The sequence below is a fragment of the Euprymna scolopes genome, chromosome 22, assembly GCF_053919585.1.
Source record: "Euprymna scolopes isolate OS-2025 chromosome 22, ASM5391958v1, whole genome shotgun sequence".
NCBI lineage: Eukaryota > Metazoa > Mollusca > Cephalopoda > Sepiida > Sepiolidae > Euprymna > Euprymna scolopes.
In genome coordinates, this window is record NC_136503.1 from 49,501,543 (window position 1) to 49,529,324 (window position 27,782).

General features: G+C 33.9%; 1 protein-coding gene across 4 annotated transcripts in view; it reads right to left on the reverse strand.

Annotated features, from left to right (window-relative positions):
- Positions 1 to 27,782, reverse strand: part of LOC145243439 (sodium-coupled monocarboxylate transporter 2-like) — a 245,957-nt gene that overhangs the window by 173,868 nt on the left and 44,307 nt on the right. The gene's annotated exons all lie outside the window — the stretch shown is intronic.

The following is a 27,782-nucleotide window of genomic DNA, read 5'->3' on the forward strand; positions in this document are numbered from 1 at the left end:
GAGGGTACCCACATCACACTCTTATAAAGAGATAAACATTAACATGATGGTAATTCCAATATACGTTTATTTATCTTTTAAATGTGACTGTAGCGAAAGTGAAAGAAGGAAGAAATTAATTTGCTTTTTCACTTACAATTTAGAAATAGATCACAACTCGTTGAAAATCAAATCGCTTTTTGTAAAGACAAAGGCATCTGAAGACAAATGCTAAATATTTGTACAGGAAATAAAACAATTTTTTTTTTTACATAGGAGTCACATCTTATCAAAGCCCAGAAGCCACTCGATGATAAGGATTAAAGAGTGTACAGTAGTCAATGGGACAATATCGTAGTAATCGTTAGTAGTGGAAATTTGGTAAATTGGATTACTTAAGGGAACGGCTCATCAAGAACTTGTTTACATTGGACTTGAAGATGACCATATTGTAGTCAGCTGGAAAGCAAGCAAACGGAAGAGTGTTCTACAGGTGTGCAATTGTAAAAAAAAGCTTTGTTAATGGAATATACGTTTAGGTTTAGGCACAGGTAATGAGTGGGTGAAATTCTTAATAGTGTTTGCAACTAGGCAAGTGTTTCTCGTGAATGTCTGGCGAGGGGGGCAATAGATTGGAGCTCAGACGAGCACTTGCCATGAAAATAACGATAAAGCAGAGACAAGCTCGCAACGTCACTTCTGCGAGAAAGAGGTTGCAGGGAAGAGAAAAGAGCACCCCATACTAGGCTACAAAGTTTATTTTGAACTCTGTCAAGGCAGGAGAAGATTTTCTATCAGCTTCTGCCCAGATGTGGCTACAATACTCCATCCTTGGACGTACCTGGCTCTTATACAGCAGTGATATATCTACTGGATCGATAAAAGGATCCCACCATTTTCCCAGCGACCTTGGCAACGGATTTGATGTACGTGTTCCATTTCAGACAAGGAGTAAAGGTCAAGCCCAGAAACTTGTCAAAACATGGAGCCTCTCCAATATGAGAGCCATTCATTTCAGTTGATCTCAGATGGAGATCAGAGCGTTGATGATATAAAGATAGAAGTTTTGTTTTAGATGCATTAAAAATAACTAACCACTTCTTTCCCAATTGTACCACGTGCTCAAGATCAGAGGAGAGAGAATCGGAAAAAACTTGGTCATTTACGGCCTTTGATGTGCTGCCATAGATAGTAGTGTCGTCAGCATAAATGTCTACGAATGATGTAAGGATATGATTTGGAAGATCATTGATGTAGATCAGGAAGAGAGTTGGGCCAAGGATGGACCCTTTAGGGACTCCAGCATTAATAGTGTGAGCTTCTGATTTCTGCCCCTCAACCACTACTCTTATGAACCTACCAGAGAAAAATGATTGCAAAACAAAACTATCTGTTATATTAAATTCAAAACAATAATCAAATAATAAAAAAGACGATAACAAATTACAGTTTTGTTCTCTTTTTTACAGGGGGGGGGGTTAAAATTTATGAAGTTCCGGAGGCCACTCAAGGATAAGAGTTAATGAGTCTAAGGTTGTCAGTGTGACAACAGCTCCATGTTCGTTTTTGGTGGGAATTCAGCAGAATTGGACTATTTAAGCGGGATATGATAACAAGAACTTTTCCACATTGGATTTAAAGACGACCAAGTTGTAGTCAGCTGGGAAGCAGGTAAGTGGAACAGTTCCACAGTCAAGCAGTTCTAGGAAAGAAGTTTTGTTTATGGAATTTGCGTTTAGATTAAGGCACTGATAGAGAGTATAGGAACGTGTAATAATTAAAATGTCGTCTTTCAAAATCAATATGCAAATTAGTTAACGTTGCGACTGATAGTGCACATACATCATCAGAATAAAAAAAAACGGTGATTCTGTTGTGTAAAGAAACTTGTGATATGACGGTTTGAATTTATTGGTAGCATGAGGAATGGATCCAACTTTGGCATTTATTTCTTAAAGGAGATTTTAGACAGTTAAAAATTACAATATTATAGCCTGTCAACGTAGAATAAGTGCTCTATGCCAAATTGATGGTTGAATATGGTTCAATTTGTGCTCATTTTTGCATTAAAAACTAATCTCTATCAATCTCTAGCTATGTATTGAACGGATACCATAATACTTAGTTGGTTGCACCTTCTTATAGCAAAAGACCATAAAAATTCAGCTAGATTGGCCCAGCAGTTTTCGAGAACGCTTCCAGATTAAATGTGGAATTGTGGTTACTAATCCCTATTAATCTCTAACTGTGCATCGAACGGCTACCATAACGCTTAGTTAGTTGCACCTTATTATAATAAATGTTCATACTAAATCGGTCCAGTAGTTTTTTAGAAAAAAAACAGTGTCATTTTCATAACATTTCGGTCGATATCTTCAGGTGTGTTTTGTTGAACTCGGGAATGTTTCTCGCGAACTCGGGAATCTGGACGGAATTTACTTCATAGGGGTAGCATGCCCTCGTTCCGTCAGTAATGTCTGGACCCGTAGCGCAATTCAAAAGTCTTATTCTCCTGAAGGTTTAAGATTCAATTCTTAGTGTGAGCGACCGAAAAATACAATTACGAAATACATAAAGCCTCTATCCGGTCATGACTGACGGGATTATTTTCCAAGTAATCAATTTCCTTTTAAACATACTTATTTTGTCCACTGAAGTTAGAATATTCTCTTTTTTCCTTACATATTCATATTCAAATTATCCAGGCGTTGGAAGATGTCAGGTATGTAGGCCAATTTTGAGCATCAACTTTCGTCATTTAAAAATTTCATATATTTAAACGTATTACTTGTAAAGGAAAACAACAATTTTTCAGTAAGCTCATAAAATCGAGATATAGCACTCGAGAAAGCCACCGGACTGAGCAGTCGCTTGAAATGTCCTCATTTTCTCTCCCTATCTCTATCTTCGTGGCCATGTCACTAATAAGGGGGCTGGAGGTAAACGTTTTATCTGGGCTGACGTTATCCGCCTGATAGTCAGGGACCCGAACCTTGGATTAACTCACAAGGAGCACTTATCAGCAGGTGCAAAGTACTGTGGCTGCTGTATTGCCGTTTGATGAATGGATTCTAGACCATGCAGTAGCTTTTGGTGGGGCCTCTCGATGCCATATTAGTGAGTGATTGTTACAGCTTTTCCGCTACATGGTTACAAAAATCATTCTTCGTTATTTTTTCTCTCTGCTCTGCTCTAACAATTCTGCCCATTTTTTCCCACATTTCTCAATCCTCAAAAAAAAAAAAAAAATGAAAAATCACAAGAAACAAAACAAGATTAAACCCAGAACACTAACACCCAACGTAGACCCTCCCCCCGTAGTACCACGTTTCCTTCTCTAACATCAGGGGTCTACGTTCCAGAGGTTGAAATCCAACTACAGGAGAATGAACCCGATTTATTACCCAATCTACATCATATGTGATTACTACACCACCACCTTACATTTATTAATCCTCATCCTCGAGTGGCCTTCAGGCCTTTATAAGTGGTAACTCCCAAGTAAAAAAAAGTTCTGTATGAAGAAGAAGAGTGGCATGTTCAGTATCCGTGGCTTCGCAAAGTTTAATGAACTGCCGACATTTCATTGGCCTTGATTTTAAGTGGTTAGCTATCTTGATAATTACAACAAGGAGATATTTTAGCTCTTAGGCAACGAGGACATCACGATGAAGAAAACCGTGTGTTGTAAACATATTTAGTTGATATTGCTTTACTAATGTAATAAAATCTTTCCTACTTGCAATCATTGAAGGACACCCATCTATACATATTCCAACACACTCCCTTTTGATATCAGGTAATGCTTCAACTTAGATGGCAGCATTGAACTGTTTGATAACTTCTCACCACAAACTAAACATAATTGCGACGGGCAATTCTTATCACCGGTGGCAGTAAATCCAAAAACTATATAATCTTAGTTAGATAATCGAGTCTTCTGTTTTCTATTAATTTTTGTCACCTTTCCTTCCTTCAAATCCATTTGCAAGACTTAAAAAAGGTAAAAAAAAAAAATAATAATAGGTACTCACACTACACGTTATTTAGCAGATGACGACTAATCTGAGACAGACTTTGTTGAAGTAGTTTTAACCAATCGTTGTGATTGGACAGCGCACGCGGTTTTGTAACCTTGAATATCGTAGGTTTTACCACGTTCTTTTTATATCTTTTTACCACGTTCTTTCGACCCAGAAATAAAGGAGTGATAGATCGACAAATAGCGCGCGTCATGTATGACTAATGCTTTCCATTCACGATTCGCATTGAATTTACAACTACTGCATTCATAATTGTAGTGGGTAATGTAGCTAAATGCCCTACTGAGTTGGTAGCGAGAAATTAATTCCGTTTTGTTTAATGTTTTGTTTTTTTTTCGTTAAATATTATTACATAAGGAGTCATTTCAAGTTAAAATTTATTTTATTTTAATCATCTAAACTCGAGAAATACACACTTTAACTATGTAAACATTGCTTAAATACTAACCAACATGGCTGTCTTGTAGACACTTAATATCAAACTTAACAATCTTGACCTTGAGCGAAAAGAGGAAACGGCATCGGTTGAAATGGAAAACATAATGAAGAAATTTCTCATTTCATTTTCAGCTTCGGTCGACACCATTTTGTCTTTTTAATTCCTCACATAATAATATTTATTATAAAAAACATTTTTAATCCCTATGCAGAATTATTTTCTCACAATCAACTCAATACTAAATTTAGCGACATTACCAAATTTCTGATTCTTTTGTTAAGAACCAGCACTAAAAGCAATACAAAGTAGATATAAAGTTTGAAACATCAATATTTTATACTAATTGATATTTATTGTATTTCAGATGTTATATATATTTATAGATATATCGGATAGATTTATCAGATATTATCTATATATTATGATAGCGTGTGTTATTTTCTGTGTCACCCTTACATCCAGGTCGTTTAATTGTTATGTACTTTCATTTCTTGTCATAAATAATTTTACCAAGAATTCTTCATAAGTTTTGGTTTGGATTATGGCTGAAGGAACTCAAGTTATATATATATATATATATATATATATATATATATATATATATACACGCATATATTTTTTTCATAAGTTTTTATTTTGGTTTCGATTCAAGCCAAGTCATATGGATATTTTTTTTTTATTTTTAAAATTGCAACTTCATAATATATAAAAATCATAGAACATTAACTCTATAATAATATATACAGAATCTGCAAGAATTAAAATATCATATTTAAGCATACTTTATGACCGAGCTTTGCCGGGCATTCATGCTAGCTTAGATAAATACTTTTCTAATTTTAACAAAAAATATCAGAGCGTCTCCATTTACGCTGAACATCAACAGAATGCCAACATAAATGTAACATATATTAATGAGTCCTCTGTGGAATTTCCACAGGTCCCACTAGTATATATTATTATAATGAAATTTGTTACTGGAACAGTAGCAGAAACTCACTATGAAGAAAGCAGACAAAAAGAGATATTATTTGTGAAAGAAACCGTATATATTTTAAACTTGTATATAATCATGTTTATCAGCTTTTTTCACTTGTGAGTTATTTAATTTTGGCTTCCAGATAAAGTCAGAAGAGAATATGTACCATTTCAGGGGCTTCCTCTTGATGGCTTTTTCATATATTGCCTCACCCTTCACTGATGGGAGGCCCCATTATTTGAATTGCATTTAAATCAAATGAACTCTGTAATACAATCAAAACTGGATGTTTCACAGTTTGGTTTCTCGCATGTTGTTTAACACATTTGTTGCAATAAGATGTGCTCTTTTTGAAAAGGAAGAAGAAAAGTTATTTTCCTCGTATAAATAACTACAGAGTGGACACTTGCTATTATATCACTGTGTGATATTATTGCTATTATATAACTGTGTGATATTCCCTTTTTGCTATTATATCACTGTGTGATATTCCCTTTTTGCTATTATATCACTGTGTGATATTATTGCTATTATATCACTGTGTGATATTCCCTTTTTGCTATTATATCACTGTGTGATATTATTGCTATTATATCACTGTGTGATATTCCCTTTTTGCTATTATATCACTGTGTGACATTCCCTTTTTGCTAAAATATCACTGCGTGACATTCCCTTTTTGCTATTATATCACTGTGTGATATTCCCTTTGTGCTATTATATCACTATGTGATATTCCCTTTTTGCTATTATATCACTGTGTGATATTCCCTTTTTGCTATTATATCACTGTGTGACATTCCCTTTTTGCTATAATATCACTGCGTGACATTCCCTTTTTGCTATTATATCACTGTGTGATATTCCCTTTGTGCTATTATATCACTATGTGATATTCCCTTTTTGCTATTATATCACTGTGTGATATTCCCTTTTTGCTATAATATTACTGTGTGATATTATTGCTATTATATCACTGTGTAATATTATTGCTATTATATCACTGTGTGATATTCCCTTTTTGCTATTATATCACGGTGTGATATTATTGCTATTATATCACTGTGTGATATTCCCTTTTTGCTATAATATCACTGTGTGATATTCCCTTTTTGCTATTATATCACTGTGTGATATTCCCTTTTTGCTAAAATATCACTGCGTGACATTCCCTTTTTGCTATTATATCACTGTGTGATATTCCCTTTGTGCTATTATATCACTATGTGATATTCCCTTTTTGCTATTATGTCACTGTGTGATATTCCCTTTTTGCTATTATATCACTGTGTGACATTCCCTTTTTGCTATAATATCACTGCGTGACATTCCCTTTTTGCTATTATATCACTGTGTGATATTCCCTTTGTGCTATTATATCACTATGTAATATTCCCTTTTAGCTATTATATCACTGTGTGATATTCCCTTTTTGCTATAATATTACTGTGTGATATTATTGCTATAATATCACTGTGTGATATTCCCTTTTTGATATTAAATCACTGTGTGACATTCCCTTTTTGCTATTATATCACTGTGTGATATTATTGCTATTATATCACTGTGTAATATTATTGCTATTATATCACTGTGTAATATTCCCTTTTTGCTATTATATCACTGTGTGATATTCCCTTTTTCCTATTATATCACTGTGTGATATTATTGCTATTATATCACTGTGTGATATTATTGCTATTATATCACTGTGTGATATTATTGCTATTATATCACTGTGTGATATTCCCTTTTTGCTATTATATCATTGTGTGATATTCCCTTTTTGCTATTATATAACTGTGTGATATTATTACTATTATATCACTGTGTGATATTCCCTTTTAGCTATTATATCACTGTGTAATATTATTGCTATTTTATAACTGTGTGATATTCCCTTTTTGCTATTATATCACTGTGTGATATTTCCTTTTTGCTATAATATCACTATGTGACATTCCCTTTTTGCTATTATATGACTGTGTGATATTCCATTTTTGCTATAATATCACTGTGTGACATTCCCTTTATGCTATAATATCACTGTGTGACATTCCCTTTTTGCTATTATATCACTGTCTGATATTCCATTTGTGCTATAATATTACTGTGTGATATTATTGCTATTATATCACTGTGTGATATTCCCTTTTTCCTATTATATCACCGTGTGATATTATTGCTATTATATCACTGTGTAATATTATTGCTATTATATCACTGTGTGATATTCCCTTTTTGCTATTATATCACTGTGTCATATTCCCTTTTTGCTATTATATCACTGTGTGATATTATTGCTATTATATCACTGCGTGATATTATTGCTATTATATCACTGTGTAATATTATTGCTATTATATCACTGTGTGATATTCCCTTTTTGCTATTATATCACTGTGTGATATTATTGCTATTATATCACTGCTAGTGTTAAGTATTATTACATGGGGAGTCATTTTGAGTTAAAATTTATTTCATTTTAATCATCTAAACTCGAGAAATACACACTTTAACTATGTAACCATTGCTTAAATACTAAGCAACATGGCTGTCTTTTAGCTGCTACATCTTGAAGCGGAAGCGAACAGGCTTGACCTTGTTGATCGAAAAAGTCAAACGCCGTGTGTAACGTTATACGCTTGTACATAGTTTGTGGTCCAGTCGAAAAGTGGACAAAAGTACAGGAAATAACTCCGACTCAATTTTTGGTTTGTATAACGGCATTTATTTCTTCGTCCTTACAGCCGTGACGTCACCAACGTGATTTAGAACGTTCTTCACGTCTCTTCCGAGATTTCGATCGTCATCTTGTCTTTGTCTTTCTTTTTAGTTTTTAGTCTTTTTGCCCTCCCACCAGTGACGTCACTTCTTGTGCATTTACACCCGCGCATCCGCATTATGTTACACATGAACCAAAACGGAAAACGAAACGAGAATTTTCTTAGTTGTTTGTTCTCGTTACACAATCGTTGTTCGTAAACAAAGTATTTTCATGGTTGTTCCTCAAAGTATGGCTTCAATTTTTATTTTTTTCTTAAGTTTTCAATTTTGGCTTGTTTCGTTTTCCGGTTTCGGATCACAGCGTTTCGCGAATGATGAGTTTTCTCATTAAGATGCACTAATAAATCAATACTACCAATTTTTAATTGTTATATCTGTATATGTTGTGTATTTCCTGGGATCCGCGGTTCACCTGTTGAACACCACCGTTCTAGAGTAAATTTGATTTTATAATGACTAATCCCAATTAATTCCTAACAGTGCATCGAACGGATACCATAATATTTAGTTCGCTACACCGTATTATAAACGTCTATACGAAACTTCAGTCAGATCAGCCCAATAGTTTTCGAAAAAAACTACAACAGACAGACAGACAGACAGACAGACAAATAGTCAAAGAGAAATATAATATATATATTGCAGACTAATAGTCAACTAGTTATTTTCCATTGCACACTACGAAGACAGTATAACCTGATTTACTACCTGGAACAGATTTATCGACCTAAAAGATGCACGAAAACGCATAAAATTGAAAATGTACGTTTTGTTTACGCATACAAATACATGTTGTGTGTTTAGTTTATCCACATGAACCACAAAACAAAATAACAATAGTATTCTTGTCATAGGTCATCATAAATTAACGGCGAGTGAAACTTTCACGAAGTTCATGCGTCATGATATTCACTCATTCATTGCGGCCAGCAGCTCCAATCTCACGAAGTCAGTGTTATTTTTCAGAAGAGACTTGATTGTCATATAAGGCCTTCAGTCTGTCGCTTGATCTCTGAACACGATAGGAACACTTTTCTAGCATGTCGTCATTACCAGATACATGTCCTGCCAACGCCACAAGTCGGCGTTGAACAACTGCAGATATACGTGAAGGACAACGATTAAGGAATTTTGTTTGGTACATTTTGATGAATACAGATGAATAGAACGATAGAAAAATACCGCACAGATCTAATATTTAAAATTATGTCGGCCGTAAAAGTTGGACATAAACAACATTTAACCTGGTAATGTAGACTTTGATTCCGTCGTGCCAATTTTCATTTATAATTTTTGTACCATGTTATTTGCAATTAACTAATATATCTCGTCACAAGTTCTTCAAAAATTCTTTATTTGTTTCGACGTTTACTTATATGAAGAAATTTTCGAATAACGGAATAACTTTTATTCTTTTGATTAAGAGTTATTGTTCTTTATTTGTTTTCTTTTTAGCCTAGATAGTGGGCATAAAAAGAGGCATGATCAGAACAGAGAATTATTCACAATAAACAAATTGGAATCGCATGCCATTACGACTATGGTTCTCTTCGTAGAGAGTTATTCAGCAAAGGAGATACTTAGTACGTTATACATTAGACTGAGAGATAAAAAATACCGATTTGATTTTACTAAACCGCTTGTTTTCAAAAGAGAAACACGACAAGCTTTGATGATCGTCTCTTTAATTTGATATGAAATTTCCGGTCACCTTTCAAATTTACATTTTAACTTTCGTGTAAGTTTTCACAAAAAGCAAAATGCGTAAATGAAATCTTTGTACAAAAGTTTACATTCGATACTATAATAAATGAATATGGTTGATGTATTAAATTGAGAAAGAAGAAAAAAACAAAGAAAAATTCTTTTGATGTCGAACTGTAAAAGTTTGCTGTTGTTGGCCTCATTACGCGTCAAGAGACAATATTTACCATCTGATTTGTTTGTTTGCTTGGTTTGTCAGCAAACCAACATTTTTTGGTAATCTATTGCTAAGCCAGTTTTAATTTGGGGGATCTTTTTTACAATTTTTAAATTAAATATTTTATACCATCTGAAAAAGTTGGTGTATGTTTATAGTAAAGTAAAAGTTGCGCAACGACAAACAGAGCTGCTGATTTGGCATTGCTTAAATCCAGTGGCAAATAGATAGTACTCTCGCACATACGCAAACACACACGCACGCGCGTGCGCGCGCACACACAAATATATATATTTGTGTGTTGCATATGAGCGAGAGTACTATATATATATATATATATATATATATATATATATATATTAAGGGGATTAGAGCAACAGTCTAAAGAGCAGAGTTTATTTTAATGTATTAGTAGATGTATTAATACAATTAAAAGAAAACAGTGCTCGTTGTAAATTATCAATCATTTTACTCAATATATATATATATATATATATATATATATATATATATATTTGGTAAAACTGGTCATTAGTAAAAACTTGAAGAGAGTGCTCAATACTATTGCAGAGCAAATATGTGTTTTAGTTTTTTTATTACCGTTTTATCTGTTTGGTTACATATGTTTCAGATGTTGGATCATGTTTACGATCCAACAGCCTCGTCAGACCTTACAGAAGCACTTATATATATATATAAATATATATATATATATATATATATATATATATATATATATATATATAGGAAAGTTAGTTTTTCATTTTTTCATTTTATTTTACTCTTCATTTTTTATTTTCCAATTTTTTTATTTTTTTTATTTTAATTCTTTTATTTGTTATCCCATTAATTTTATTTATTATTATTATTATTATTATTATTATTATTATTATTATTATTATTATTATTATTATTATTATTATTAATAGTAGTAGTAGTAGTATATTCTTCTCCTATTATCCCACCACACCATTTGCCACATCCTAATTATTTTTTGTCTCTTTATCCACTTCCATCAACTTTGCTCCCCTATATTTAGACCTCTGTATATTCTATACACCTTATCTACGGATAAAATTGGATCACCACCCATCCACCCCTATACCTCCCATTGAGTCTTAAAACATAAACTACCTACACTATTTAAAACTATGATAAAAACCTATACACTTTTTTGCATTACACTTTGTATAATACGCTCCTCCTTTATGTTAGAATTCGATATAATTTCCCCAAACAACATCAATATTATCCTCGATTTATTTCGTACCTGATGAATCTCACGCTAGACGTCGCATCCCCATTATGTTACCTAGCATCTTCTCTACTCTTCTGATGAGAAGCATTAGGCTTCGAAATGCCTTAGCATAAAGAGTCCCCTCTATTCCCCAACTAAATGTTTGTATACCCTTATTGAATAAATGAACCATTCTACGAGGGGCGTGCAATAAGTAATGCCCCTGACCCACTTCTAATTGTCTGATCTAGCTGAAATTTTGCATGTGCAATGATTTATATCTCTACGGGTTATGTGGCAAATTACGGCTCTGAACTAATTGTGGTTTCTGTTTTATAGGTGTTTGAACTGAGTCAGGTGTGAAATGGAACCTGTTGAATGTCGAGCAGTGATCCGGTTTTTGTATTTGGAAGGACGCACACCACAGGAGACTTTTGATGAAAGGAAAGAAACTTATGGCTATACGGCCCCATCATATAACCTTGTAAAACGCTGGCATCGCTAATTCAAACATGACCGGAAGTCTGTGGAAACAGCTCTCAGACCTGGTCGTCCCCCTTCTGCAATTGATGAGGCATCTGTCCGTCAAGTTGAGGCTGCCATTTTGGAAGATCGACGCATTACTATTCGCCAAATAGCCCAAAGATGTCAATATTAGTACAGGGTCTGTGGAAACTATCATTCATGACCATTTTCATATGCATAAGGTGTCTGCCAGATGGATTCCCAGGTTGCTCACACCATTCCAGAAGCGAGAACGCGTCGTGCTCGAGGATGAACTTGGAGATGTGCCAAGAAGATGAGTCAAAGTTTTTCAAAAGACTGATTACACAGGATGAAACCTGGGTCCATCATTATGATCCAGAGACCAAAGCCCAGTCAATGCAGTGGAAGCACTTTGACTCACTATCCCCAAAGAAGGAAAGGGTGCAGCCCTCTGCTGGCAAGGTCATGCTCACAGTATTCTGGTAGCAGTAGTAGTGATGACAGATTTCCTGGCAAAGGGTACCACAATTACAGGAGCCTATTATGCTTCAGTTTTGAAGAAATCAAGGGAAGCTATCAAAATCAAGAGGCGGGGCAAGATCCGAGACCAGAATATGTGGAACCGCCTCAGAAAATCTTAGTGAATAGACAGCCTCTAAAGTATGTAAAATCCTTTGCATATTTCGGAAGTAAGGTGAATTCGTCAGCATCACTTGATGATGAGATATTGAGCAGAATTTCACAGGCAAACTGCAATCAAGAGTATAGAATGAAAGAGATTTGACTCTAAAGACCAAAATCTCAGTTTATCGTGCAGTGATTGTTTCGATACTCCTGTATGGATCGGAAGCCTGGACCCCATACCGTAGGCAGATTGAGCAACTGGATACATTCCATAGCGTTGCCTTTGCAGTATATGTGGATTAATATGGAAAGACAAGGCCCCTAACTCGAGATTGTTTGCTAGGTGCGACATTTTAAGTATTGAGGCCTTCCTGATGAAGTCTCAGCTTCGGTAGGCTGGTCACCTTGTTCGAATGGATGAAAACCGTCTTCCGAAGCAACTAGTATACAGTCAACTGAAAGAGGGCAATCGAAATGTGGGTCGTCCATTTCTGAGGTACAGGGATAAGCTGAAAGACAATCTTAAGCACGCAGGCCTGAACCCAAAAACCTTTGAAGAAGATGCTGCGGATAGAAAAATGTTTTGCGGGCATTAACACATACATTGACACACAACTATCGAATAAAAAAATCTTCGTAGAGCAAGAGTAGGAACAGCACCTTCCCAGCCCGTATCTTGTGAGTCATGCGGCTTGGTTTGTGGGAGCAGAGCTGGCCTCGTGTCACACATGCGTCACAAGCATTGAAGGCAGAGTGAAACAGAGCGAATTTTTGGCCCTCATGCGTCGAACAAGACGGGAGAGAGTCCATTATGTGTGTGTTTTATTTTTTTATTGACTTTTTATCTGTTTGGCTGCATATGTTTCAGATGTTGGACTACGTTACCGATCCAACAGCCTCGTCAGGCCTCGCAGAGGTGGTTGTTAGTTATTGGAAAAAAGTGTTTGTAAGAAAAAAAAGAAAGAAAGAAAAGGGGAGAGTCGGGTGTTGACAATATTTCAGTTTTGAAGGTTAAAGATATATTCGATTGTATTGTGTGTGGGGGGTAGCAGATTCAGGTAGGCGTGGGTGGAGATATATGGATATAGGGAGGTGGAGGTGGAGAGAGGATGATAAAGAGAAAAGTGAGGGGGATAAGGAGAGGAGGGAAGAAAGTTTCAATATTTTGGTTTTAAATTTTAACTGGCTTTTGGTTTTTCAGCAAGGTATATTAAATAGATGGGAGAGGGAGAGAGAGAGAGAGAAAGTGAGAACGAGAGGAAAAGAGAGGGGGGGGGGGAAAGAGAGGGAAAGGGTTAGTATAGATATCATTTTTTTTTTTTACAAGTACGGGGTTCGTTTAAATGTTCGTAGTTGTTACACGTCGGCTTGTTCCTTGCTGTTTATAATGTTTTTTTTTTTTATTACATAGGTTAATATATATATATATATATATATATATATATATATACTAGGCTACCTGTGACCCGTTGGGTCAGTATGTTATATTAGCTATGGAATTCATGTATGAGCGTGACACTTGTGACATAAAGAAAATAGTTTTTTTATTACATAACAGAAACATTTCTATGAAAGTATATTAAAATGAAGAACAAATATAGATAGATTTCTGAGTCGTTCTGTTTATTATAATTGATCATTTTTGAAAAAAATATACAGTTACTGAATTATAAGTGGTTGGCCATACTTATAAGTAATTGTGCACTGAACAGATACCATAATACTTATTATAGTTAAATTCAAATTTTGATATATACATGCTTTTTTTACATCGTTCATTTCTGTATTACGTTTAAGTTATTTTAAACTCTACTCTTCCCATGTTAAATAAGAATTTCGAAATAATAACGTTAATATTTCAGCGTCCCAATTGTTCTTTTGTTTTTGTTTTCTCGCGTTTAAATTATCCAAATAAACAATTGTTAATACTGTCAGCTTTGTTTTTTCTGTATCACGTTTAAGTTATTTTAAACGCCACTCTTTCCATGTTAAAAAATAATTTCGAAATAATAACGTTAATATTTCAGTGCGCAGGTCAATATCTGCCAAAGAAGCGATTTGTGTTTATTTGTTTACGTTGTTATGAGTGAATGTTTATGCGCGCATAATATATATATATATATATATATATATATATATATATATATATATATATATATATATATATATATATATATATACTAGCAGTTCTGCTCGGGCCCTATGTACTGTTCATAAATTGTCCTACGTGTGAATACACTTCATATAAGATTTCAAATGGTAAGACCAAAAATTGTCTGAGCAATTTCGTAGAGACCGCAGAGTAATTTCTAAAATTTGACCCCAATTTTGACCCCTTAACATTTATTATTTTAGTCTCAAATCAAAATAAAACGTTTTACCCATGTCCAAGTTACCTACATCTAAAATTTCAAGTGTTTAGACCCAAAATTGGCGGAGAAATTTGGTAGAATCATCAAAGGTAAATTCTTTCAACTTGTAGGTTTGGCAGCCAAATTTTCAACCCAAACTGATTAAAATGCTTTCGGCATGTCTGAATACCGTTATGTATAGATTTTAAATCTTTAGACCCAAAATTGGCTGAGTAATTTGCTAAACACCGCAAATGGCAAATCGTTTGAACTGTAACCCCTCGGCACCTCAAATGTCCGTGTGGTAAACACAGCATGGTCAAATATTTTAAATTTTAAGCCTAATTTTGGCTGAGATGAAATTAAAACTTTTGATCAATGTCAAAGTAATTTACATTCAAAATTTTAAGTGTTTATACACAAAATTGGCGAAGGAGTTTGGTAGAGTTTTCGCATGTAAAATCGTTGAACTTTGACCCTTTCACAGCCAAATTTATGGCCGAAAACAATTTAAAATATTTCCCATAATCTAAATACTGTTTATGCCAGATCTCGAGTCTTTAGACTGAAAATTAACAGAGTAACTTGGTAGGGAAATGTACATTCACACATACACACACACACACACACACACACATATATCTATATATATATATGCATATATACATATATGCATATATACATATATGCATATATATGCATATATATATATGCAGTATATATGGATATATATATATATGCATAACAATATATATATATGCATATATATATGCATAAATATATAAAAATATATAAATATATATATGTATATATATATGCATAAATATATATATGTGCATATACATATGCATAAATATCTGTATATGCTTGAATATATATATAGTGCGTGAATATATATATATATATAAATATATATATATATATATATATATATATATATATGTACTAGCATTTTAGCCCCGCGTTGCATGGGTGTTTGGATGTGTATGTCGGGCAAAAGAAAAAAAAAAGTGGTAGTAAGAAGGCAGGCTCGAACCCGTACCGCGAAGGAGGAAAAGAACGCGGGAAAACCCCGACGTCTTTGCTGTTACCACCGCCAAACCGGGAGTGTCTTATGTAAAATAAAGGCTAGACAATCGAAAGGAGAGGATGATTTTCAAAAATATTCGGCAAAAAGCGACCCCTCCCTGTAGAAAAGTGTCCAGTTGAAGGTGAAAATATTAATCTTTTTAGCTAATATTTCGATATTTGTAATCGGAAAGGTCGACCTTCAAAACGATACTGATATTGCTTGGTAAAATCCGTTACCTCTGTCGAAAGTTTTAGGCAGACATGCAAACATACATACATACATACATTCATACATTTATATATTTGTAACTAAAAATGTTCGACCCAAAACCGATTAAAAAGCTTGCCCTATCTCTGAATACCCTTTATGTAAAATTTCAAATGTTTAGACCAGAAATTGTCTGAGTAATTTGGTAGAGACCGTAGAGTTCATTTTTGTAAAAATTTGACCCCTATTATGACCCCTTAAAATTTATTGTTTTGGGCTCAAATCAAGTTATTAAATTAGACCCATGTTCAAGGAACCTACGTCTAAAATTTCAAATGTTTAGACCCAAAATTGTCGGAGGAGTTTGGCAGAGTTCTCAAAAGTCAAATCGTTGAACTTTGACCCCTTCACAGCCAAATTTCTGGCCGAAAACCGATCACATCGATTTTCCCTAATTTCAGTACCCCGTATATCAAATTTCGTGTCTGTATACTTAAAATTGACAGTGTTATTGCGTAGGGAAATGTACACACAGACACACAGGCACACAGACAGACAGATATACAGACATACACACAGACAGACAGATATACAGACAGACAGATACACAGACACGTTCACTTTTACAGATATATAGATATGCTGGAATATATATGCATGAATATATATATATATATATATACATGCATGAATATATATATATATATATATGCATGAATATATATATATATTCATGCATGAATATATATATATATATATATGCATGAATATATATATATATATATATATATATATATATATATATATATATATATATATATGGTTTAAAACATTCCAAATGAAAGCTTTTAATTTTTAAAAGGTTGTTGATAGTGCCAGATATTATTTTATTCAATATAGGTAAACAAAATTACCATAATTCGCCACAATAAATTTACTGTTTAACTCTTAAAATCTTTAATTCATTAAACGACTGAGCTCGAATTAGACCAGATGTCTTGTTGCCTGACACTGTCTTTTAAGACTAAAACAGTAAATTTATTGAAGCGACTTTCGTTTACCTAAATTGAATAAAATATTATATATATTTAATGGTTGTATAGATTAATTTTCTAGATTTAGATCCACTACTACACGTGTGTTTATTAAGGAGTGGTCAATGGAGGATAAAGCATGTATATATGCCTGTCTTTATATAATTATTAGCATTTCAGCCCGGCGTTACTCGGGTGTTTGGAGGTGTATGTTGAGCCCCCCCCCAAAAAAAAAGAAAGAAAAGAAAAGCGGTCAATTTTTATAAAACTTTGACCCCTATTATGACCCCTTAAAATTTATTCTTTTGGGCTCAAATCAAGTTATTAAGTTAGATCCATGTCCAAGGAACCTATATCTAAAATTTCAAGTGTTTACGCCCAAAATTGTCGGACGAGTTTGGTAAAGTTCTCAAGGTCAAATCGTTGAACTTTGATCCCTTAATCGCTAAATTTCTGGCCGAAAACCGATCACATCGATTTTCCCAAATGTCAGTATCCTGTATATCAAATTTCGAGTCTATAGACTAAAAATTGACAGAGTTATTGCATAGGGAAATGTACAGACACACAGACACACACACACAGGCACACACACACACGTTCACTTTTATATATATACTAGCATGGGTGCCCGGTGTTGCGCGGGTATTTGGAGGTGTATGTTCAGCAAAAAAAAAAAAAAAAAAAAAAGCGTCAATTTTTTTAAACTTTGACCCCTATTATGACCCCTTAACATTTATTGCTTTGGGCTCAACTTAAACTATTGAGTTAGATCCATGTCCAAGGAACCTATATCTAAAATTTCAAGTGTTTATACCCAAAATTGTCGGAAGAGTTTGGTAGAGTTTTTAATCGTTGAACTTTGATCCCTTATCGCCAAATATCTGGCCGAAAACGGATTACAAAGATTTTCCCCGATCGCAGTACCTTGTATATCAAATTTCGAGTCTGTAGACTGAAAAGTAACAGAGTTATTGCTTAGGGAAATGTACACAGTCACACACACAGACACACACTGACGCGTTAACTTTTATAGATATACTACCATTTCAGCCTGGCGTTGCCAGGGTGTTTGGATGTGTATGTTGATCTAAAAAAAAAGTGGTAGTAGGAAAGCAGGTTTGAACCCGTACCGCAAAGGAGGAAAAAAACGGGGTAAAAACTTAACGCTTATGCTGTTACGACCACCGCCAAACCGGGAGTGTCTTATGTAAAATTAAGGCTAGAATATCGAAAGGGGAGGATAACTTTAAAAAATATCGGCGAAAAAGTGACCCCCCCCTGTAGAAAAGTGCCTAGTTGAATGGGGAAGATATTAATGTTTTTAGCCAATTTTTCGATATTTGTCGTACGAAAGATCGAATTTTAAAACAATACTGACCTTGGTAAAATCCGTCGCCTCTATTGAAAGTTTAAGGCAGACATGCAAACATTCATACATACATACATACATACATACATACATACATACATACATACATACATTTATGTATTGGTAACTAAAAATTTCCGACACAAACTGATGAAAAAGCTTGCCCTATCTCTGAATACCCTTTATGTAAAATTTCAAATATTAGACCAGAAATTGTCTGAGTAATTTGGAAGAGACCGCAGAGGTCATTTTTTTTAAAACTTTGACCCCTATTATGACCCCTTAAAATTTATTCTTTTGGGCTCAAATCAAGTTATTAAGTTAGATCCATGTCCAAGAAACCTATATCTAAAATTTAAAGTGCGTAGACCCAAAATTGTCGGAGGGATTTGGTAGAGTTCTAAAAGGTCAAATCGTTGAACTTTGACCCCTTAATCGCTAAATTTCTGGCCGAAAACCGATCACATCGACTTTTTCCAAATCTCAGTAACCTGTATATCAAATTTCGAGTCTGTAGACTAAAAATTTACAGAGTTATTGCGTAGGGAAATGTACATAGACACACAGACACACAGATACACAGACACACACACAGACACGTTCACTTTTATATATATACTAGCATTTCAGCCCGGCGTTGCCCGGGTGTTTGGATATGTATGCTGAGCAAAAAAAAAAAAAGCGGTCAATTTTTTAAACTTTGACCCCTATTATGACCCCTTAACATTTATTGTTTTGGGCTCAAATAAAGTTGTTAAGTTAGATCCATGTCCAAAGAACCCATATCTAAAATTTCAAGTTTTTAGACTCAAAATTGTCGGAGGAGTTTGGTAGAGTTCTTAAAAGTCAAATCGTTGAACTTTGATCCCTTAATCGCCAAATTTCTAGTCGAAAACGGATTACAAAGATTTTCCTAAATCTCAGTACCCTGTATATCAAATTTCGAGTCTGTAGATTGAAAATTGACAGAGTTATTGCGTAGGGAAATGTACACAGTCACACACACATACACACAGACACACACACAGACACACACACAGACGCGTTAACTTTTATAGATATACTACCATTTCAGCCCGGCGATGCCCGGGTGTTTGGAAGTGTATGTTGATCAAAAAAAAGTGTTAGTAGGAAGGCAAGCTCGAACTCGTACCGCAAAGGAGGAAAAGAACGGGGTAAAACCTAACGCTTATGCTGTTACGACCACCGCCAAACCGGGAGTGCCCTATGTAAAATTTAGGCTAGGCATTCACTTTATAGATATATAGACTAGCATTTCAGCCCGGCGTTGCACGGGTGTTTTGAGGTTCATGTTGAGCAAAAAAAAACAAAAAAAAAACGGTCATTTTTTCAAAACTTTGACCCCTATTATGATCCCTTAAAATTTATTGTTTTGGGTTCTAATCAAGTTATTAAGTTAGATCCATGCCCAAGGAATCTATATCTAAAATTTCAATTGTTTAGACCCAAAATCATCGGAGAAGTTTGGTAGAGTTCTCAAAATCGTTGAACTTTGACTGCTCAACAGCCACATTTCTGTCTGAAAACGGATCACATCGATTTTCCCAAATCTCAGTACCCCCTATGTCAAATTTCGAGTCTGTAGACTTAAAATTGACACAGTTATTGCGTAGGGAAATGTACACACACAGACACACAAACAGACATACACGTTCACTTATATATATATACTAGCATGGTCGTGTCCCGGGTGCTTGGATGTGTATGTTGAGCAAAAAAAAAAAAAAAAGTGGCAGTAGAAAGGCAGGCTCGAACCCGTACCGTGAAGGAGGAAAAAAACAGGTTAAAACCTAACGTTTATGCTGTTACGACCACCGCCAAACCGGAAGCGACATTTTTTAAAATTAAGGCTAGACAATCGAAAGGAGAGGATAACTTTAAAAAATATCGGCGAAAAAAGTGACCCTCCCCTGTAGAAAAGTGCCTAGATGAATATTAATGTTTTTAGCTAATTTTTCGATATTTGTCGTATGAAAGGTCGAACTTTAAAATGATACTGAGCTTGGTAAAATCCGTCGCCTCTATTGAAAGTTTAAGGCAGACATGTAAACAGACATACATGCATACATTTATATATTGGTAACTAAAAATTTTCGACACAAACTGATGAAAAAGCTTGCCCTATCTCTGAATACCCTTTATGTAAAATTTCAAATATTAGACCAGAAATTGTCTGAGTAATTTGGAGGAGACCGCAGATGTCATTTTTTTTTTTAATTTGATCACTATTATAACCCCTTAAAATTTATTCTTTTGGGCTCAGATCAAGTTATTAAGTTAGATCCATGTCCAAGAAACCTATATCTAAAATTTAAAGTGCGTAGACCCAAAATTGTCGGAGGGATTTGGTAGAGTTCTCAAAGGTCAAATCGTTGAACTTTGAACCCTTGATCGCCAAATTTCTTGCCGAAAACCGATCACATCGATATATATATATATATATATATATATATATATATATATATATATATAGAGAGAGAGAGAGAGAGAGATAGATAGATAGATAGATAGATATGGAAACCATTTTTGTTTACTATAAACTGTTTATGCAAATATTATTCAAGTAGAATATCTGCATGGATATAATTACACGTAATAGTGAACTAAAGATGATTATCCCATTAGAAAACCGAAAAAAAAAAAACTAATAGGAAGTAATTAAAATTAATGTTTAAAAGAATATTAAAATTAGCTACATCTTTTGCACAGAAAAGAAAAACGAATTTATAGGAGTATAAAGAGATATAGTGTGTCGTTCCTTTTTTGGTTTGATGTGGGCTTCTTGCGAAACCAAAGTCAAAAAGTGAAACACACTTGAAGCTATATACATTAATAACTAAAGACACGCCTCTAATCAAATCACATTCCAATCTAGTCAAAACGCACTAAAATGTATATAAAGCTTCAGGGTAAAGAAAATCCTATTTTTTATTGACTTTAAAATACATGACCATCTTATGTTTCTAAACACCTTCATTAATGAAATCATTGCAAAAATATCCTAAACTTTTCTTTTTGCATATAATGAATCAGAACAAAATATAATCGAGCTATAATCTCCAAGTAAAACGAAACAAAAGAGTCATTATCATGAGTCACATCTTCCGCAACTCACGTGACTTATTTTTCGCTATTCCTTCCGATCCAGGTTAAGTTTATTGATGGACGCCCAACTTTTGAGAGATGTCCAATCAAAAACATTTTCCCTGCACCTTCTCCTTGGCTTTCCTATGCCTCTTTTGGCTTCTAACATGCCCTCTATATTATGCAATCATAAAATGTCTTTATTAAGTGCATATTAACAGGCGTTTCTTCTTGTACTGTTCATAGATAAATGTGTGTGAAAGTTTTTATAAAAGGATTAGAATAGTTTAGGGCTAATAAAACACTCCATGTTTTGGTCTATTTTACCATATTTGTCCAGAATTTTCTGTGTATGTCTATGTAATAGTTTTGCATGTGATGAACTCAAATTTAAATATGTTAAGTCCTTTGTGGCTTTTGGGGCTAACTAGGGGGATGATGGACTTAGTCATTTCTTTTTTTGCATTGTGCAGAACTCAAATTTACAAATGTTAAGGCCTAAAACTGCACTGTTTATTCATTTTCACATGCTTTATTTGTTAATATGAATATCAATACACACAAAAACACAAAAACAAAAAATATTTTTCTCTCTTTTATATAACACTGTTGTCTTGATGCTTACTGGACACCCATTAAGCCTTATCTCCGAGTGGCTTTCAGGCCTTGATAAGTGTATACAGAATGTATTATATACATTTAATGTTTGTATACTCAAAAGAATTATAACGAAAACGAAAGAAAATATGACCATAAGTAGCGGTACTGTTTAACCCGTAGTTAAAGAAGTAAAACAATAGTTTGGGCTATGTTTTTAGCCGCGTGCAAGCGACTCTATAAGTAACTCCTCGGTCGTTCGATCGGGTGATCAATCGGTCTGTCCGTAACACTTTTGTGCTTGGCCTTTTTGGTTAAGATCTGTTGTTCATAGATGCTGTTCTTAGCTTTTTAAGCTTTTTTCTTGGCCTTTTGGCCAAGATCAAATGTAATGTGTGTTCCGGCAGATACTGTAAGCAAAGACCATATGTGGGAGAAACCACACATATAAGACCTTGGTCAATGTAGGGGAAACCCTTCATACCAATTGTCACAATCCAGCTCCCCTACTCCCCGGGGACCTGGTCCGCATTTCCCCTTCACTCCTCACATAAAAAATTGTCCTTGTGCCTAATTTGCTCGGTGGGGGAGCAAATAAATACCAACCCCAAATATAAGACCTTGGTCAATGTAGAGAACACCCTTCATACCAATTGTCACTATCCAGCTCCCCTACTTCCCGGGGAGTTGGTACCCATTTTCCCTTCACTCCTCACATTAAAAATCGGCCTTGTGCCTAATTTGCTCGGTGGGGGAGCAAATAAATACATGTTTTGTTGGCCTTTTGTCCAAGATCAATGTGTAGTATCTGTTCCTACTACATGCTATACTTTTTTTGATATAAAGGGGACCACTTTTATGCATTAATTTAATGTAAAATAATCACCCCCTTTACAACCAGTCAGTCTCAAAGTCATTCAAGTCATTCTCCAGATCATTCAAGTAGTTTTTGAAGGATTCCAGTTATTTTTTAAGCATTCAAGTCATTCTTAAGGTCATTCAATTCATCCTTAAGTTCATTAAAGTCATTTACTTTTTATTTATGTATTATGTTTATCGGTCATTTTAGTTTATCTTTAAGAATTTCATATCAATCCTACATTCGCGCATTCATTCATTACACGATAGCTTGCGACTAATGGCTATCGGCCTTGTTTATATCTGACCTTACAAATTCGCTTTTTCTTGATTAAAACGATTTAAACCGAGCGCTGTATTGAGGCAATTTAAATTTGTGTTCATATCTACAATATCCCTTTTTTGGGTAGCCGTATTTTCCCCCACATTAGAAACCAACTTTGTGTCTAAATCTGCCCGCGGTACAGAGACAAATAAATAGAAACATTTGCAACGCTGGTCAGAACGTTTTCATATTTTACATGTATACAAGCCGTTAAAAATAGGAATTCCTTTTACGTGTCATCACGAACGGATTGTTAATCACTGTGATTAGAAAATATACCGTGTTAGGCCAACAATGAGGATTTATTTCATCTCTCTGCACATCGCTGACTTCATTGTTTCTTCTAATCCTGTATTTGTTCCACTTATGTCTGTACACATATACAGCGAATTGTTGTTTCAATGTGTCAAGTTATGTGATATCATAATCAGATACAGAAACAGCACTAGAATTCAGTGTCGGGCTTATACAATGAAACGTCTAAATGAAGGTTATCTACTGAATATCTATCGTTATAGATCTCTCTTCTATCTATCTATCTATCTATCTATCTATCTATCTATCTATCTATCTATCTACCTATCTATCTATCTATCTATCTATCTATATTGGAAGCTTTTTTAACCTTGAAAACTATAAAAAATCTTTTTCAAAATTTTAATTTTTAGCCATATGTTGGATAATCAATTTTTAAGTATCATTTAATCACCAGCAATGAATTAACTTGCCTGGGTATTTATACATACATACATACATACATACATACATACATACATACATACATACATATATATGACTAAAAATTATGACTATTATATATAAAAGTTATATGACTATAAAACTTATGTTGACTGGATAAATTTGTGCTCAAATCTGCATTAAATCCTAATCCCTATTAATCTCTCATTATATCTACATGTATACTACAATATTTGGTTCACTGCACCTTATTAGAAGAAAAGCACATACAAAATGTCAGTCAGATCGGACCAATAGTTTCTGAGAAAATTTTTAGAGTAAATGTGGTACTGTGATCACTGATCTTTATTAATCATTACAAATCCTTTACTGTGCATCCAACGGATATCATAATATTTAGTTCCCTACACCGTGTCATAAAAAATGCCCATATAAAATTTCCACAAGATCGGCCAAACTTGTTTCCGAGAAAAAGTGGGTCGGACTGATAGACTAAGAGAAATACATTGCTAAAAAATTTGAGAAACTCTTTTTGAAAAGAGTATAGCTACTTATAAGTCAAACGTTTAGATTATTGATCTGATATGTAAAGTAGCAGAGAGGTTGTTAATAAGCTACGCTGAAGAGGGCTAGGACCCCGAAACATGCATGTACGTAGATTACTGCTTTAAAAATAAATAAATAAAAATATTATTTGTTTACGTCCAAAATAAAAAATGGTCAATTTCTAAAAAAAAAAAAAAAAAAAATCCGATCTTCAAGGTGAAGACGCTAACCTCAATATCGTTTAAAAAATCAACAAAATAAAATACGTAAATATATAAACGATAAAAACTAAACATCATAGCGTAATGGATAAGACGCTGGACTGAAATACATAAGGTCCAGGGTTCGAGTCCTCATAACAGCCAATCTACACTGAAGAGGGGTAGGACCATGCATGAACGTAGATAACTGTTTTAAAAATAAATAAATAAATAAATAAAAATATTATTTGTTTACGTCCAAAATAAAAAATGGCCAATTTCTAAAAAAAAAAACCATCCGATCTTCAAAGTGAAGACGCTAACCTCAATATCGTTTAAAAATCAACTATATATATATATATATATATATATATATATATATATATATATATATATATATATATATATATATATATATATATATAGAGAGAGAGAGAGAGAGATTCTTAGATAAGAGAAAAATCCAGATTATTGTCGACGGTCGTACATCTAAACAATATGATATAAATGCAGGAGTTCCTCAAGGCTCTATCCTTGGACCTCTAATATTCATTAATGACCTCCCCGACAAAATTGCCTCTGAGATGGGTATATATGCTGATGACACCACACTCTATAACAGGCACGACAGGAAAACAAATGAACACATATCTAAAGAAATGGCAGAAACACTAGAGGATGTCATCCAACCTATAGTGGAATAGCGGACAAAAATTGATGGTCACATTCAATGCTGCCAAGACGAAACTTGTTTCCTTCAATAATTACAAAAAACCTTCTCTACCACATTCTCTTTATCTGAAAGTACATCTTTCAAACTCCTTGGCCTAACGTTCACAGGAAACATGAGTTGGAACTATTACATTGAGAACATTGCACGGACCGCTGCGAAGAAGGTGGGCTCTCTCTACCGTGCTAGAAAACTACTAATACCCGAAAGTATCCTGTACCTCTATAAGGCCACCATTCGCCAATGTATTGAGTATTGTTGTCATATTTGGGCTGGTGCATATATTACTAGTCTCTCGCTCCTGGACAAGGTTCAATAGGGAGTCAAATCTGTTAGGTCCTTAACTGTCATCTACATTCAACCCTTGTCCCACCGACGAAATGTTGCATCCCTCTGCCAGTTCTACAAGTATTTTAATGGTGAATGCTCTGACGAACTGCAAGCACTTGTGCCCCCACGCGATAAACACGCTCGACAAACCCGACGGAAAGCTAAATCCCATCCCACACAGTAAAGATCCCTAGCTGTAAAAGATCTTTCTACTCCAGTAGTTTCTTCACCAGAACGGCTAGACTTTGGAATTCCATTCCAGGTCCCTGCTTCCCCAACTGTACTGACATGCAGAAGTTCAAGGGTAACATGAACCGAAATCTTACTGCCCTACTCCCTACATAGTATCCCAGTAGCTGTTGCCCCTAATAGTAGCCCCCTACATCAAAGTGGCAATGTGCCTTGTCTGGGGTGAAAATGTAATAAAAATATATATATATATATATATGACTATATACATGAATATATGTATATATTTATAAATATATATAATATATATATATATCAGTATGTATATGAATATATATATATGACTATGTATATGAATATATATATATATAATTATGTATATAAATAATATATATATGAATATGTATATGAATATATATATATATATATATATATCTATATATATATATATGAATATATATATGGGTGAATGTGAATATAAATATATATATATATCAATATATATATGTATATATGAATATATATTCATATTTATATATGAATATATATATGGATATATATATATATATATATATGAATATATATGTTCATATATATATAGATGTATATATATCTATGTATATAAAAATGTAACTCTTGGTTCGTTCGCAATTAATAGTCTAAAAAACTACTGGACGGATGGCTTCCACGTTTTGGTATAATATGTTTACTATATCCATGTGTGTTTTTATATATTTCTTTTTAATTATAACATTATACTTAATTTTTCTATGATAAATAGGTGGTTTTCTTTGTACCGATAGGCCATTTTTTTATTTAGGGACAATTATTTATTACCGCTTCCTGTCACGTGACCAGTGTTTCCAATTTAGCGGTTTTCCTGCTAGATCTGGAGATTTCGTTTGCAATCTAGCGGGGAATTCTAGAAAATCTGGAGATATTTCGCACCCACACACCCACAATTCATTCATGTAGGTAAAAAAAATAGCATTTATTGCCTTTGGTAACAATTATTCATTGATTATTTGTTTTGTTTTTCACCTTTTTTTCGGCTAACCATTCTTAAATCTCGCGATAACATCGATTGTTCCAAGTACATTTTCGGTGGGGGGGGTATTCCAACCTCCGAAGTTTATTTTAAAATATGATCTAAGCAATCCAGCTTAATTTAGAAGTATTTAATCGAAAATTGTAAAAAGCAAGAAACAGCAAAAAAAAAAAAAAATTTATACCGATACAGTAGAATTTAATTATCCACCAACCTAAATAATTTTAACATGCTAAAACAAAGTTTTTTTATTTTTATTTTTCTAATTTCAAAATATGTTGCACCATTATTGTGATGCTTAATTTGCAGTATATTTCAATTTAACTTTTATTATAAAAAGTTTGAGTTTATGATTTGTTTCTTACAAAAACAAAAAAAAATCCCTCTCTGAAAAAAACAGGTAAAACTAGCTGATAAAATATATAAGCCTTCTGGGGAGCTAACCGCTTCAATATAATTCCAGAAACATATAGTAAGAAAACACGGAACATTTTATATATTGAATATACTATATTTATAATTTTTTTAGTGTAGGAAGTTAAAATATGGAGGGTTTTTTTTGGGGGGGGGGTGAATTAGCGATTTTTGAAAATTTCAGATGATAAAAGTTAAAAATCTAGCGAT